Here is a 14,600-nt window from a genome sequence, read left to right on the forward strand (position 1 = left end):
TCCTGACCTGAATGAACACACAATTTAGTCGGAATGTGTGAGGAGAGGAGAAAACAGATGAACTTAAGAGAGATGCAAACACAGAAGCCGCTGAGAAGGCAGAGAGAACAGGAGAGGTGAAGACGTGTCTGCAGGCAGCATCTTCAAGGAGGAGCAGATACAAAGACACATTTGCATAATATTCTTTGATTGTTTTAATCTTAAAACTCTTCAAGTATATAGAATGTCACTAACCCGAAAATGCCACTCCCATGCTTTCCCAGTTTGATATCACAGCACCATACCTTATTATGTGAGTCAAAGCAAAGTCTAACAGGGTAAATCTCAATGCATATGGGTCATATACCACTCAGTATAGATGGCTTTATAGGCTAGTGGCTTAAAATAAGTGCAGGTACTTCCCACTTATACAAAATTGGCTATAAGTGGCTATCTCTTTAACAACTGTCCTCCAAGCAGTAACTCAGTGATTTTCCGCACTGTGCTAACATCTAATTGTTTTGCCAAGACTATAGTGCTAGCAAATTCATTTTGACAATTCAGTGTTCCAACATGAAAGTGGACTATGTGACTAGTCATAGTTGTTTGGCCCAGAGTATTTTGATGTGTTCATAGGGGTGAAACATGTTGATATAGTAGCAGATGAGGCTGGAAGGTTAGGACTCAATCAGATTTGTAAATATTTTATGTCTTCATAGGAAGTTCCATCTTTGTTACATACGTAGCAGGAAAACAGAGAGTTTTAAAAAGGAGAAGCTATGATAGGCCATCCACAAGAACTATCCGGCTGAAACAGCATGCAGCTGACAGGGTGTGTGGGCGGCAGTGCCTTCAGAAGACTCCTGAGAAAGCGGAGCAAGCGAGGAGGGTGTGAACCAACACTGTACGGCAGGCACAGCTGAGGCAGAGTCCAGATTTGTCACATGTAGATGTGCGTGGAACCAGTCTATCAGAGCTGAAAGACAAAGGATAGGAGCTATGACTCATCCCTATAGCTTGGCTGGTTGTGCAGATGGTGATGCCAGTAACTGGCAAGATTTTTGCTTTGGAGCAGCAGCAGCATTGCGGGTGCACCTGATTGTGCTACTTGAGAATAAACTTAGGTGATATTGACTGATCACTTGGAAACACACCTGAGTCAAAGAACACAGTCTAGAGTTAGACATGGAGGTTTGTGAACAGTGGCCTCAAGACAACTGTAGAATTGTGGGACAACTGAGTTATTCCTTGGAGGAGAGTTTATCAAAAGAGCTTTAGAGGCGACGCTTGCTCTCCTCTAAGACAGGGTGTGTGCTCCCTTCCCAGGGCCAACGTAACAGAACACCGTGTAACTTCAACACTGAGACTTGCTGTCTCACAGATCTGGAGACTTCAGTCTATAATCAGGGTGTCATTAGCTTGGTCTCATTTGAGAACTATGATGAAGAGTTTTTCACGGGATTCCAGATTTTTCAGGGGAATTGCTGGGAACTTTTGGTATTCTGTGGCATTACTTACTGAATGTGTTCCTTAATGTCTTTCTACCCAAGGCCTTTAATTTTTTATTTAAAGATACTAGTCATATGGAATAGAGCCCATCACAACAATCTCTTTCTATTTTGACAATTTTCAAAGACCCTATTTCCATAAAGCTCATATTCACAGGTTCCAAGAGTTAGAACTGTTGCATGTACATATTGGTTGAAAAAAAATCAACTCATAGAAAGTTTCTTTGACACACTTCTTTGGAAAAAAGCTAAAGACTCAGACTGCAACAAGCTTAAAATGAACAGGAGATAAGAAAGATAAAGCTGTGATTGTGTGTTATTCATTTGAAACTACTAAAAAGCTCACTAGGGGTGGGAATGGTGAGGGCAAGGACTCCATGGATGATACAATTTGGAGAACAAACTATATAGTTTGTCAAAGAATCAATCCCAAGTCTATGATATCCTAACAGTGTTTGCTTTCTGCAAGATTATTTCTTCAATGCAAAACATAGGTGCTTCTTGTTGGGTGGAGAATGGCACATCCCCAGAACATGAGTTAGGAGACGTCACTTTGCATCTAGGGTAATATGCTCTTTCCTGATGAGACTTGGAAGTTTAAGTTTGAAAAATGATGTGTCTAAAGGGTATGGACTAAGCAATTTTAGATATGGCAGAGCAATAAAAAACATTCTTGCCATGGATTCATTGGAGGTGCAAGGACACAGATTAACCTTGGGGGGTGTATTATACCATTTATTCTTTCAAAAGAAAGGAATGGCTTGGTATTTAAATTTTAACTTTCACTTGGAGAGGGAAAAATATAAATCTTGGTATGTCTAAAAAATATTAAAATGTTCACAGAATTAACCGTCAGTGATAATATCAAATGTCATATTTCTACTTTATCACATATGCAAGAAACTGAAATATGTAACCAAATGGTGGTATGTAAGGCTTTCCTTCTCCTAGAGATGTGTTAATTTTCCACCAAACTTTATGGGTATAAATATGTGTATATAATTTTATTTTGGTCTTAAATGGGTGATTTGTGATTTGCAATAGAATTTAAAATAAAACCCAAGGAACTGTTTTTGGTAACAGAATGTCAATATTAAATATCTTTCAATTATTGTTGTACTCCTGACTTCATTATTTTTAATTTAAAAAAGAATGAGTTTAGAAAGCAATTAGTTGAATGTTTCTTAAATGTTTGTTATACATCAAAATCAGTGATGTTTCCATAACATTCTGATCCAAATGAGCAGTTAGTTACATATTTTATGTTCTTTTATTCTTTTTATAACAATTTTTACAAATAGGATGTACTGTTGCTGGGAAAATAATGAAAATGAGGACAGATATTGAACTCCTTACTGTGGTGAAAGTCAGAGCCTCTGACTATTTTTTTGGACCATTTATTAATAACACAGTTTTTTTTCCATAAATGGGCTCAAGGTGAGCAGAGTAGAAACAGCTTCTCTGCACCAGCGCTCTTTCCTCCTGCACGTGCTCTTTCTCTCTTCCCGGATTGGTTTGGGGACTTTACTGTTGCTTTGGAATCTGGAACACTTTAATTCTCCAAAAAATAAAACACCTCTTATTTTCCATACATCTCTCCATTTTTCTGAGGATGAAAGTATAAACCTTGTTTTATGTGATAACACTAAAGATACCACCTCAGAATAGAGTCTATGAAATGAATACTGAACTTGAAATCAGAAAATGGGAAGATGCTTTCTTGGCCTTACTTAGCTAATTATAACTGGGCTTGCTTGAACATGATATTTAATTTTCGTTTTAAAAGGTGTGTGGTGTATATGTCTTATTGTGTATGTGTGCTGTGCATGCATGCAGTATGTGTGTGGGTGCCTGAGTCTGTGGCCCACTGCATTCCTCTTTTCCTGTCAGTGATTAATGGCTGTACATTTTCAAACCAAGAGGAATTTTAAAATTAACTGAAGCACATGTGGCTCTAAATGGAGTATGAAAAGAAAGACAAACATTTAAATTTTTATTTCCATATGTGTTTCAGTATGGTAAGAACACTTCAAAAATGTGAGAAAGCAAGATTTCAGCATTAAGAGTGGAGACAGTCATGGTTAGCTGAAATACATAGCAAATATTGAATCATAGTAAATAATGTTTCTGAATTTTTGCTCTAAGATAAATTCTAGCTCATAGAGGATAATTTTGTTAGACAGTTATGATGTTTAATAAATACTACTCTATAAACCTAGTTTAAATAGTTACAAAAGAATCAACTAACAATATTTCTACAGTTGTACTTTGTTTAAGTATATTAGAGAGCATACGATTGACATATTTTCCTGTATCAGTGAGTGTTTAATCAGACAACATAATCCACTTGAAGAATTTCAAGCAGTTAACTTAGTACAGTGAACCAGTTTCGAAGTCCTGAAGGCTCTAGAGCCAGTAACTGGATAAACTTGTCTGCACAGTGGTTTCTGTTCTAGGACAACTCTATCTCCAGGCCTGAAGGCCCAAAGGAGCACTGCCTGGAATTCCTGTGCCTTTTGCTGTGATGCAGTTAAACAAAAATTACCTCAGGAGACTTCTTAGCCACACATACTGGCATCATTGCCATTGCTGAAACTATCTTTAGAATATAGAAAAATTGGGTGTTCCTCAATTTCCTCTTAGTGTCACCGATTGGAAATATTTAAGGGAAAATCCTAAGAGTCTGGCAAACAGGTTTCCAGGTCATTGTCTTGGAGGTACAACCAACCAATCAAAAAATCCAATAGATACTGCAAGGAGAAGCAGGCAGAGATGCGGCAGACATCCCATTGGCTCTTCTCCCCCTCTGATAAGTCTTTGAAATTCTTTCAGTACTACTGATTCAGCAAAAGGAGAGTGAACTGAAACACGAAGAGGTGTAAAATGGTACAGCTCATAGCAGAGAGCAAAGAAGTTAGCTGCGCATAAGATGAGCGGTGATAGGGAGGACGCAAATAGCAAGAGGTCAGGTGTGCTTTGAATTCTTATTTCATGGGATTCAAACCCTTTTGGTGGGATTAAAATAAATGCATAAACTGTGATTGAAACTGTGCCATTTATGGATGAAGGATCAGGACCAGCCTGAGGCTGTGAAATTTCAAGTTCCTCATAGACTTCTGTTTATCAGGGTGCAACAGCAACAAGGCAGCACACAGTCAAACATTAGTGATGATGGGGAAAACCACTGAATTCCAAGACAGGGCCAGCAATGTTTCTGGGTTCTCGGGCTGTGAAGGATCTATGCATTCTGAAGATCCTTGAGTTTCCAACTGTTAAGGGATCAGTGAAATGTACAGATACTAGGATAATGGGAGACTGGATCAGGGTCTAAGTGCTTTGAAAATAGGGGCCAGCATGGCCTGCCTGTGCTCCTCCCTCAAAGCTCCAGCTTCTATATTTGGTAGTGTCACAGGATACTCAGTAAACCTGTGATTGGGGTACAGAATAGCAGAGGTCCAGAAAGACAGGCCAGAGGCCTTTAGCCACCTCTTAGGACATCCTGTCATCTTCTTGTACTCAGATAACATGTGGGTATGGGGAGGGGGGGACTGGAGAGGCAGAGGAGCCTTGATAATTTAAATAAGTCCATTTCAGCAATTTAAACAGGAATGTAACAAGGTGGGAAGGAATGCATAGCAAGGTGAAGTTTGTCCATACAAACTTAATACAAAGACTAAGTATACACTAAGTATTATGTTCAAATTGGTTATGATGAACAATAACAAAATATATCCCATCTGAAGCCTTTTCAGAAAAATGTTTAAAATTTCCAAACTATACATGATAAGCTAGGCTATTCTGGAAATAAGTTACTTTGAGTCAACACCTGCTGTTTAATGGACATAAAACACTCAAAGCTAATTTGAGGGGAGTTTTAAATATTTTTGTCCATGTCCTTACCATCATTTATTCTATTGCAGGGAGATGTTGTAGTTTTCCTATGAATCTATAAAAAGCATGATCTCTGTGCATAAGAAGATCATACCCAAAATGATCCATGTATTTGTAGAGATTGGGTTATTGTGGAAACAAAAGAATAGTTTTTATTAGAGTTTATAAGCCAAAGGAGAAGAGATTGTTTCAATTCATCCCTATCTTTCCATAATGCTTCTGTAATGGGTACAAATATTAAAATGATCCATTTTTGTCAAAAAGAGTCATAACAGAATGCTTAGGTTACCCACCCTCTGCAGGACCATGAATCCCAGTGGTGCTCGACCACCTTGAAGCAGCTCAAATGCTCATAAATTCGTGGAATATTTTAATCATATTTACATGAACTATGACATCAAATTTCATTCAATACCCGCAGAAGTGAGATTGTTGCATGTCGCTGCTTAAGTTCTTGTATGAAATCTATACCCATGTTTCTTTGAGTACACGAATGTGTGACCCTGTTGTAATGTTACTTTAGTTGTAATCATTAACTGTTCAGAATGCTTGACCATCACTTTCCTCTGGCTGTTATATTATCAGATCACCATCTTGCTAAACTGTTGGATGTATTAGTTGATAATTTCTGAAAAGTGCTTACTTTGGAATTGAAAATAAATAAAATAAAAATAAATATAAAATAAATAAAATGAAGCCATTATGCTGACGGAAAACAATATTTATATTTATATTAAACCCGTCAGCCATATTCTCAGACACATCACTGCTTAAAATGCAGTCACCTGACTAAAAGTGTTCTAATTATTACCCCCTTGGGCGAACATTTTTCAGAGTGACTGGCTAAAATGCACTCTAGCTCATAATTTCTGCCTGTGACAGTGGAAGACATAACCTAGTTTCCTCTAATGCAAAAGTCTCTAATCTAAAGGGCAAGACCCTGCCGGTGTAACACTGAAGGGAGAAAATGCAATTTGAGCGCAAGGAAATTGCACACATAGTTTGATAGTTCTGCCACGCTCAGATTTTTTTCCCTTCTCGGGTTTAAATGTCTTGTTTTATTTTATACTAAATTATGACCTGGCTGGAATTGCTATGTTTTCCTTGTCATGTTCTAGAAAGCTCTTACTATAAAAGTGAAGGTTATACTATAGTTCCATACTTTCAATTTTTTTCAGGGGGTGGGAATGTTCACACTTTGACAGTTCAGCAGTGAAAACATTAAAACTTACTGTGCTTGCTGCAGCGATATTTTCCCCCATTGAATAATCGTACTTTTGTCTTGGCAAATGGGGCATATATAGTGCATTAGAACAAGGTAATTAAATTGGTTTGGAATGACGAAACTGCAGATTTTCAACTTGGACTAATCAGTAACCATTTCATTGTTGAATCTGTGAGCGCACAAACTTTACGATTGCTAGGAGAGATGAATTAACCTTGCATGTTTCTGGTTCACTTCACAGATGGTGGCTGAGTAATGCATTGCCCTGCAACTGATAAGCCAGAAGGCAAAAGGAGTTTCAAGGAAGTGAAGTCAGAAGTGTTTGGAAAGAATGCAGCTAACGGTGTCCATTACGGGGAATTTTCGTTAATAGTTTTTCTGTCTGTGAGCTGGAGAGACATCACCCCTTTCCTTCTGCTCTCTGCTGACAGCTTCTGCTTAACGCCTTCCTTCCAGCTGGGAGGGCAGCAGGATGGCTGCTTATGCAGCGAATGCCAGGATGGCTCCTTAGCGGGCATCCAGGGCATCAGCTTCCTCCTGGAAGGCGCACGTGTCACCTTCACGTCTCGTGCATCTTCCATCACTTATGTGAATACATTGGTGGGTCTTGATGGAAGGCAGTAGGCTATGAAAGTAACTAACAAGTGACTGAAAACACAGGCTGCCTTCAGCTTTGCTACTGGGGTAAAGAATACTTCCTTTTTTTTTCCTTACAAAATGAGTTTGAATCGGAAAAGGCCCAACAGCTACCTCACTATATTCAGAAAATAAAATTGAAAAGAGAACAGAGAGAGAAAATAATTTTGGCAATTGACTTGCATAGGCATCTGTAAACAATGGTGTGTAAAGGCTAGGCAATGTCAGAAGTAAACTTGTAATTTCAGAAGTGTATTCTGCAGTGATTTGGAATCACGACACTGCAACTGGTTACCAAATCAAAAGCTACCCCTCAAAAGACACCATGATTCCTCCAATATGATCATTGAACACAGGTACAAGTTTAGACCAACGTAGGGCAAATTATTTGAAAGCGGGTGTGGCTATAATTTAACAGGTACTTTATTTTTTTTTGTTGCTTAATTAACTGGTTTAATCTAGTTAATAAAGAAATTCTATAGTTCATTTCTAGAAGACTGAATCATCTATCTTTTTTTATTATTAGACATCATTAGAATATCGATGTCAACATACTTTATAGAAGAGCTTGATTTTTATAATACCTGTCTCTGGGGGAAGCAAATCAGAATGATAAATGGGTTTTGGAGATAATTTGTCTCTAACCCAGTCATATCCCCCATCCCTGGCCCATTGAGGAATCTGTTCTCCTCTTAGGAAGTAGCAATGGAAATGCAGAGTAAGGGCCCAGCTCCCTGCGGAGCAGGCTCACATAACCTCCAGTGGCCTTCAAGTGGAAGGAAATACTGTGAAGAATGGCCATATATTGAATATAATATTCTGAAAACCTTACAAGTTAGGTATATCTTTATTAACAACATTTATAGGACCAAAGGCCTACATCACACCATAAACTATTCCTTTTTTCTCCCAACCTCCCAATATTTTCCTTAAGATACTTCTTAAAGTAGTATATAAAAAGCTTACTCTTGATGTTTTAGTCAGGCTTGTCATACATTAATTGAAGAGTTTTTAGTATTTCCGAGTTAGGCTGTCAGATATTATCAGAACAATTCTGAGACACTTCAGCAACACCATGTTACCAAGCCCTCTGATATTTTTGAAAAATGGCTTTACTAGCTTCTCTTAAGCACACATGCAACTAGATATGGATTAGAAGGTTAACACAAGTGAGTATCCATCCAGAAGCATGCTTTTTATATGCCATTTATTTAAGGCTTATTGTGTACAGAATACTTATTTTCAGCATCGTGCATGCATTATTTCATGTAACCTCCAGTTACATGAAATACATACTATCATTGGATCCATTTTTACAAATATAGAAATGTAGGCAGGGGCAGGATGTCGAACCATTCAAAGTATGCACTTATAATTAGAATAGTTAGTATCAAAAAGAAGGTACCCCGACACTGTGTTCTTTGTTCTTGTATTTCATTACATTGCCTTCCATTATTTACTATTGATTCAAAGCTGCCTTAGGATGTGAGATGTGCTTTGAAGAATGTGGGAATTTTAAACTCAGTGCTAGGTCAGAAGAAAACTGTATCTGTAAACAATCAGTTGTGTCGTCACCCCAAGCTCTTTAACAATGTCAACACTGTACTGTGTTTTTGTGAAAAGGAGCACAAAGATGTTAGTTCCATGAGGGCCTAAGTCAGAAGACATAAAAGTAAAGTGTCTCAACAGGTCAATACAAAATGGACAATTTTGTATTTTTGTATTGATGAGAACAAGAGAATCTAATGCTGTTAATTAAAACACTGACCTGATGATATTAAACATAAGATTATCTACAAATTACAAACTTAACATTTTTTTTTTAGAAACAAAAATTATTGCTCTCCATATCTTCACTGGAATTCCACATTTTGTTTGTCTATTTGTTGGGGACAGGTCTCATGTAGCCCAGGCTAGCCTTGAACTCCTGGTCTCCCTGCCTCCTCCTCTGAGTGCTGCACTTACAGGTATGAGCCATTGAGACCAGCTGGAGTTTCACATTTTGATTAAACTAAAAATAAATTCCTGTGATGAAAATTACTTTCATAAAATTGGATTAGCACATAATTTGAAGAAATATGATTTGTGAGTTTTCCAAGAACAGTTTTATTTTTACTCAGATGATACCCAATAGATCAACTTAAACGTTGATACATTTTTAGCATAACAGAAGCATGTTGGTCTCTCAGTTGGCATCAGAAAGAAAACACTCTGTGAGGAGTTTTATTTAACCCAGTTAGGCTGTGTGCACAGCCCTAACCTGAGGTCTACTTGCTCTACCTCTGATGTTCTGTTACCAGAAAAGATTAAAGCAGAAAGAGTATATATTTTTTTGGCATGGACTATCTTTATTTACAGAATGTAAAAATGTCAGAAATGTCATATCCCTTGTATGTTCCCAATGCTTTTGTTTCGAATTTGTTTTCTCATTAGAACTTACAAAATAAAATCTCAGTAAGATCCTTGCATACAAGTATGTGCAAACTAACCACATAAATTATTTGCACAAATGTCCTATGAATGCAAAACAGTTTCTCACAATTCTGAGTTCATATTCTGCAGTGAGTTTTGTATTTCTTATCAGATTTACATGTTCCCATGTGGAAATGTATATTTGGCACATATTTCATGCATATACATAACAGAAAGTGGTTTGGGGTTTTAATTAACAAATAAGACTAACGCAGCAATTACTTTTTTCACTCAGAATTTTACTCCAGTCTAGTAGTATTTGTGTTTTTTACTCACTTCTGTGTAGACCACAGTAAACATTTGGAAGGCATTTTGTGTGGCAAGTTTGTGTCTTGCAATTTTTGAGCAATGCAAACATCCCCTTAAATAAATGAAAACAGATCTTAGAAGGGGTATGCTTCCAACACATTCCCCTAAGATCTGAGCACCGCTGTGCATTCTTGCTCAATTTAAACAAACTAAACTTCAGTTAGTCCCCCCTCCCCTAATGGGCACCCCCACTGGGAACATTGTTAGGTCACCACCATGGACAAGGGCTCAGTACAGCTGGATATGTAAACAAGACCATAATCCGCATGAAAGAACTCTCAGCGTTTTGGCAGCGCTCACGGTGTTGTTAGCATATGGTGCCAAAGCAATAACAAAGCCATCATTTTTAAGTTTGTTCACGGATTTGTATTAATCAAGAAATTTTCCAGAAATTACTTCTAAATGAGGAAACTTCCAGAAAGTTACCATTTGGCAAGAGGGCTTCCAGATGCTTCATTCCCTCCACCCCCAACACCTCCCTGCTCCACCCCCACCCCCCTTTTTTTTCTTGCTATCTGCCACATATTCTTTCAAATAAATTACAAGTTTGTGGAAGTTCTGTTGAAACACAAAACACATTGCTGCTGTGTTGGCAGAAGGAGGCTCACTTCGCACCCTATTTCATCAAAGCCTGCCCACGATTGAATCATTTCTTCCTGTTAGCAAAGAGGTGGCCAGGCTAGCTATCTTTGTATTCTAGAGACAGATATTAAGTATTGATAGTAGTATTAAGTATTGATTAGAAAAAAAATTATTAGATTATTGCTAGAACTGCAAACTAAGCATGCAGGAGCAGATAAAAAGAGAGTGTAAATTGAGTTGTCTGTTTTTATTAGCACAGTAAGTGATTAATTCAGATTCATTTATTTTCAATATAAATTCTGTTTTCATAGGTTTCCCAGAAGTGACTCTCCTGGGAACTATTGGGACTACTTTCTAGGGAAAACAAGGAGGATATAACAGAACAGTTAGAGATCTATGATGGCTCAAACCTAAATTTATTTTTTACATTACTTCATTGTTTAACTATTCACAAAAGCAGGTTTTTTTGTGCAAATTCTTCATCATTAAATATATCCTTTTAAAATGTGTTAATATTCACAATCCAGGCAGGTGGAGGTCTCAGTCATATAAAGAACATATGTGAGGCTCCAGCCTGGGTGCTTTAGGTCATCTCACAAAGCCATTGGGGGTTGACTGTCCATAGGTGGGTTTTCAATGAATGGTCATGGCAGTTAGGGGCTACTCAGGATGTCTTTGTCAATTTACTAAAAGCTAATCCCAGGCCGACTGGCCACAACAACTTCTCAGCACTGTGAGTGCTGTTTTGGATAGCTTTGGTTAGCCAAGGGTTCTTCAGACTCTAAACCCAAAGAAGTAGCTTACCTCACATCTTTCTTGCATTTCTTCATTGAGTCAAGTCTTTGATATCTGAGGGATGGTATTTATTTTCATTATAATGATGAACACATGTCTGAGCACCACTGACATTAACTAAGTAGACCACTTCTAAATCTTAAATGAATTTAGAACTCGAGGCATTTTTCCTTGTTTACTCTTCTGGTGTGTTAGGTGAAGTCTCAATATCCACAGTCTGTCCTGGTCATTTATCTTCTCTTTGAAAATCTTTATGTTCTTGGCTGCTTCCTACAGTACCTAAGACTGTATGGCATAATGTAGACTGTAGAAATGCTTAGTTAACTGATTTGGAAAATGTTTATTATTTCTCCCCAAAAGTAGACATAGCATGTTGGAAAGTACTTTAATTCATCGAAACTGCCAACATGTTCCTGTGGAAATTATAGCTACAATTGTACTCAGAAGCTCCCTAGAAGATCATTTTTTAAGAACTTGTGGCAAGTTAAAAATTCTGATGAACTTTTGGTACTTTTGCAAGCCAGCTTTCTTTTTTTTTAGGAAACATGCACATTTCCCGAAGGTCCCTGACTATACGTTATTGTTGTTTATCTTTGGTTTTTGGTGTTGAGGATTCTGATGCATATATGGCTGATTATCTAAGGTGTATGTGTTTATCCTCTATGCTTAAATTAGCTCTCCATTTACTGATCTATTACATAGAAGCCTAGACCACTCTTCTTAACAGTGCAAGAGAACCCTCGCTTGAGAACACCTTTGTTTCCAGAGTGTGAACCTGAGTTGCAGTGGTTTGTTTATCTATGTAGCTATCTACTTACTATTTTTATGTTAGTCAGTCACTCAACTTAATTTCTCATTAAACTATACATGTTGACATCACCCAGCCTTTTAAAAGATGTGTATAATATTATGTTTTAAACTTAAAAATAGATGAGGCCGGAGAGGTGGCTTGGTATAACAGTGCTTACAATGTAAGCTTGATGATGAGTTTGTCCCCAGAAGCTATGGTGGAAGGATTGAATTGACTCGCAAAAGTTGTCATCTCCCCTCCATATGCATACCTCAGCCTGTGTGTATCCATGCACACAAGAGCATTTGAGCATACAGGCGCACGCGCGCGCGCACACACACACACACACACACACACACACACACACACACAGGCTAGAGGTGCAACAGCTGTCATTCTATTATCTGAAAAGTGGAAAATGAAATATCTTCAGAATCAATAGAGAAAAACCACTGAACAGATGGAAGGCTAGCCATGCTAAGAAGGCAGCAGTTAATCTTGTGCTTGGGTAAGGAGATGTGTCTAACTTCACAAATCCAGGTCTATTTTTATGTTGTCCATTTTTCAAACTAATGTGAGAAATTGCAGAGTAATCTAGAGACATAAAGTTAAATTTCAAATGAAGTATTTTTATTGTCACTAGTCTAGCTCAAAACCATTGCTTTTTAGTCCATGGATGAATGTATACCTACTATGTGCTTTTGGGGGTAATGATTGGCCAAAATAAAGAAATAAACAGATATTTTGTAAACTATGATAAGTGCTAGTGTCATAACTTCTGTTCTATATCTCATGTCCTACTATTTTATATCTATTATGCTTATTTTTATGAGTGTCAGCTTCTCTCCATTTTATCATTTAATATTTATTTAGTACTTTGACACATTATGAGAAGATGCTTTTGCTTTATGAACTGTGTTTCAATTTAAGGGTTAATATTATTGTATATATAATATATTATAGAATTATGCACAGTTCCCAGTGACATTGCTAATTGCTAAGGACTGGGTTAAAACCTAGAACTGTTATTCTGTAGATGTTTCTTGCTCTTCCCAGCTTCTACCCCACCTCTCAGTTCAGAGGACAAAACCTAGGATCCAATATGCTAATATTTCTAATTGGTTGCCATTTTGTCATATGTATTTAAATCTATCCGACATGCACAAAGAATCAGCCAACTGAACCGAATTTCCCCACCCAGGGTCAGCCTTTTAGCACTTTCTCTCATCACACAGCTGGGCTGTTGAATGTTGCTATTGAAAATCACAAAGCTATTCTGCCTTGATCTGTACAGAGTCATACTTTCTAATTTTACTGCTGCTTACAATTCTTTTGCTGACTCTCTATCACATTTCCTACTGCAGCTTTTTCTCCCCATCCTCCATCTCAGTAAAGTGTTTACTTCATATTTGACTAAAGATGAACAAGATGAACATTTTAAAGTGAGTACTGTTGAAGGTCCTCTTTCCGGACTCCCAGAAATGGACAGTAGAAGAAAATCACTCTGCCCTGTTCTCACTGCCTTGAGGATGAGTAATTGTGTCCACTTGGTATCAGTGGAATCTGATATCCCTATATCCATTCTCTGGTGGACATATTGGATACTTCAGTTCATTGTCTCTATGCACCAGCTTCTTCTATGTGTTTAAGAACAGCCTGTTCTCATAATAACTGCATTTTGTTCTTCACAGGACCATTTATGAGGGCAGGTACATAAAACGTTAGTTCACCTCTTATTAAAAGCCAATTGCATTAATTTCTGGCAGTGTTAGTTCTTCCGCACCTACTGGTCTAGGCTCTGAAGAGCGCAAAAGGTCACCTAGTGCCAAGGTGGCATACAAAGCCACTGCACATTGTTGTCAAATTAAGACCAGTGAAAATCAATTGCCAATACATGTTTTAAAATGATATAGTTTAAAACCAATATAAACAACAAGCTCATCTAATTCAGGAGAAGTTGGACTACCAAAGACAAAGGTCACTTTTGATGGAATAATCAGTAAGACAGTCAAACTCTCTAGAGTCAAAACATTAAAAATTTTTGATATTGTACACTATCACTCCTCCATGAGTCCAGGAGATACTGCCTTCACATTACAATTAATTTTTAAAATATCCTGCCATGAGGTGTGTTCCTGATCAGTTCATAGACCCATGGTATAGGAACAGTTGGCCTTCTTAGATTTAAGTAGTCTGTTCAAGGTCACATGATCACAAGTCACAATCATAGGAAAGGAAGATTGTTTCTCTGTCTTATGTCCACATTATTTCTTTTACACTATATTCTTTTTATTAAAATTAGATTTTTAAACTAGCTGGTCCAGAATAAGAACTCTGGGTGCTTCCCAGCAAGGTGATCTTGGACACTTACTTCTCTCATCTGCTGTGTTTCATAGTTGTCATAGCTAAACTT

General features: G+C 37.6%; 2 long non-coding RNA genes across 2 annotated transcripts in view; one reads left to right on the forward strand and one right to left on the reverse strand.

The window, feature by feature from the left end:
- The window catches only part of LOC132654203 (uncharacterized), a 120,264-nt gene extending 110,552 nt beyond the window's left edge, over positions 1 to 9,712 (forward strand). Inside the window, exon 6 of the long non-coding RNA XR_009591841.1 lies at positions 6,845 to 9,712. This is a non-coding gene — a long non-coding RNA (uncharacterized LOC132654203). The remainder of the gene's footprint in view (positions 1 to 6,844) is intronic.
- Positions 1 to 14,600, reverse strand: part of LOC132654202 (uncharacterized) — a 76,247-nt gene that overhangs the window by 37,418 nt on the left and 24,229 nt on the right. The window lies entirely within an intron of this gene.

This window comes from Meriones unguiculatus, chromosome 5 (assembly GCF_030254825.1).
Source record: "Meriones unguiculatus strain TT.TT164.6M chromosome 5, Bangor_MerUng_6.1, whole genome shotgun sequence".
NCBI classification, from domain to species: Eukaryota; Metazoa; Chordata; class Mammalia; order Rodentia; family Muridae; genus Meriones; species Meriones unguiculatus.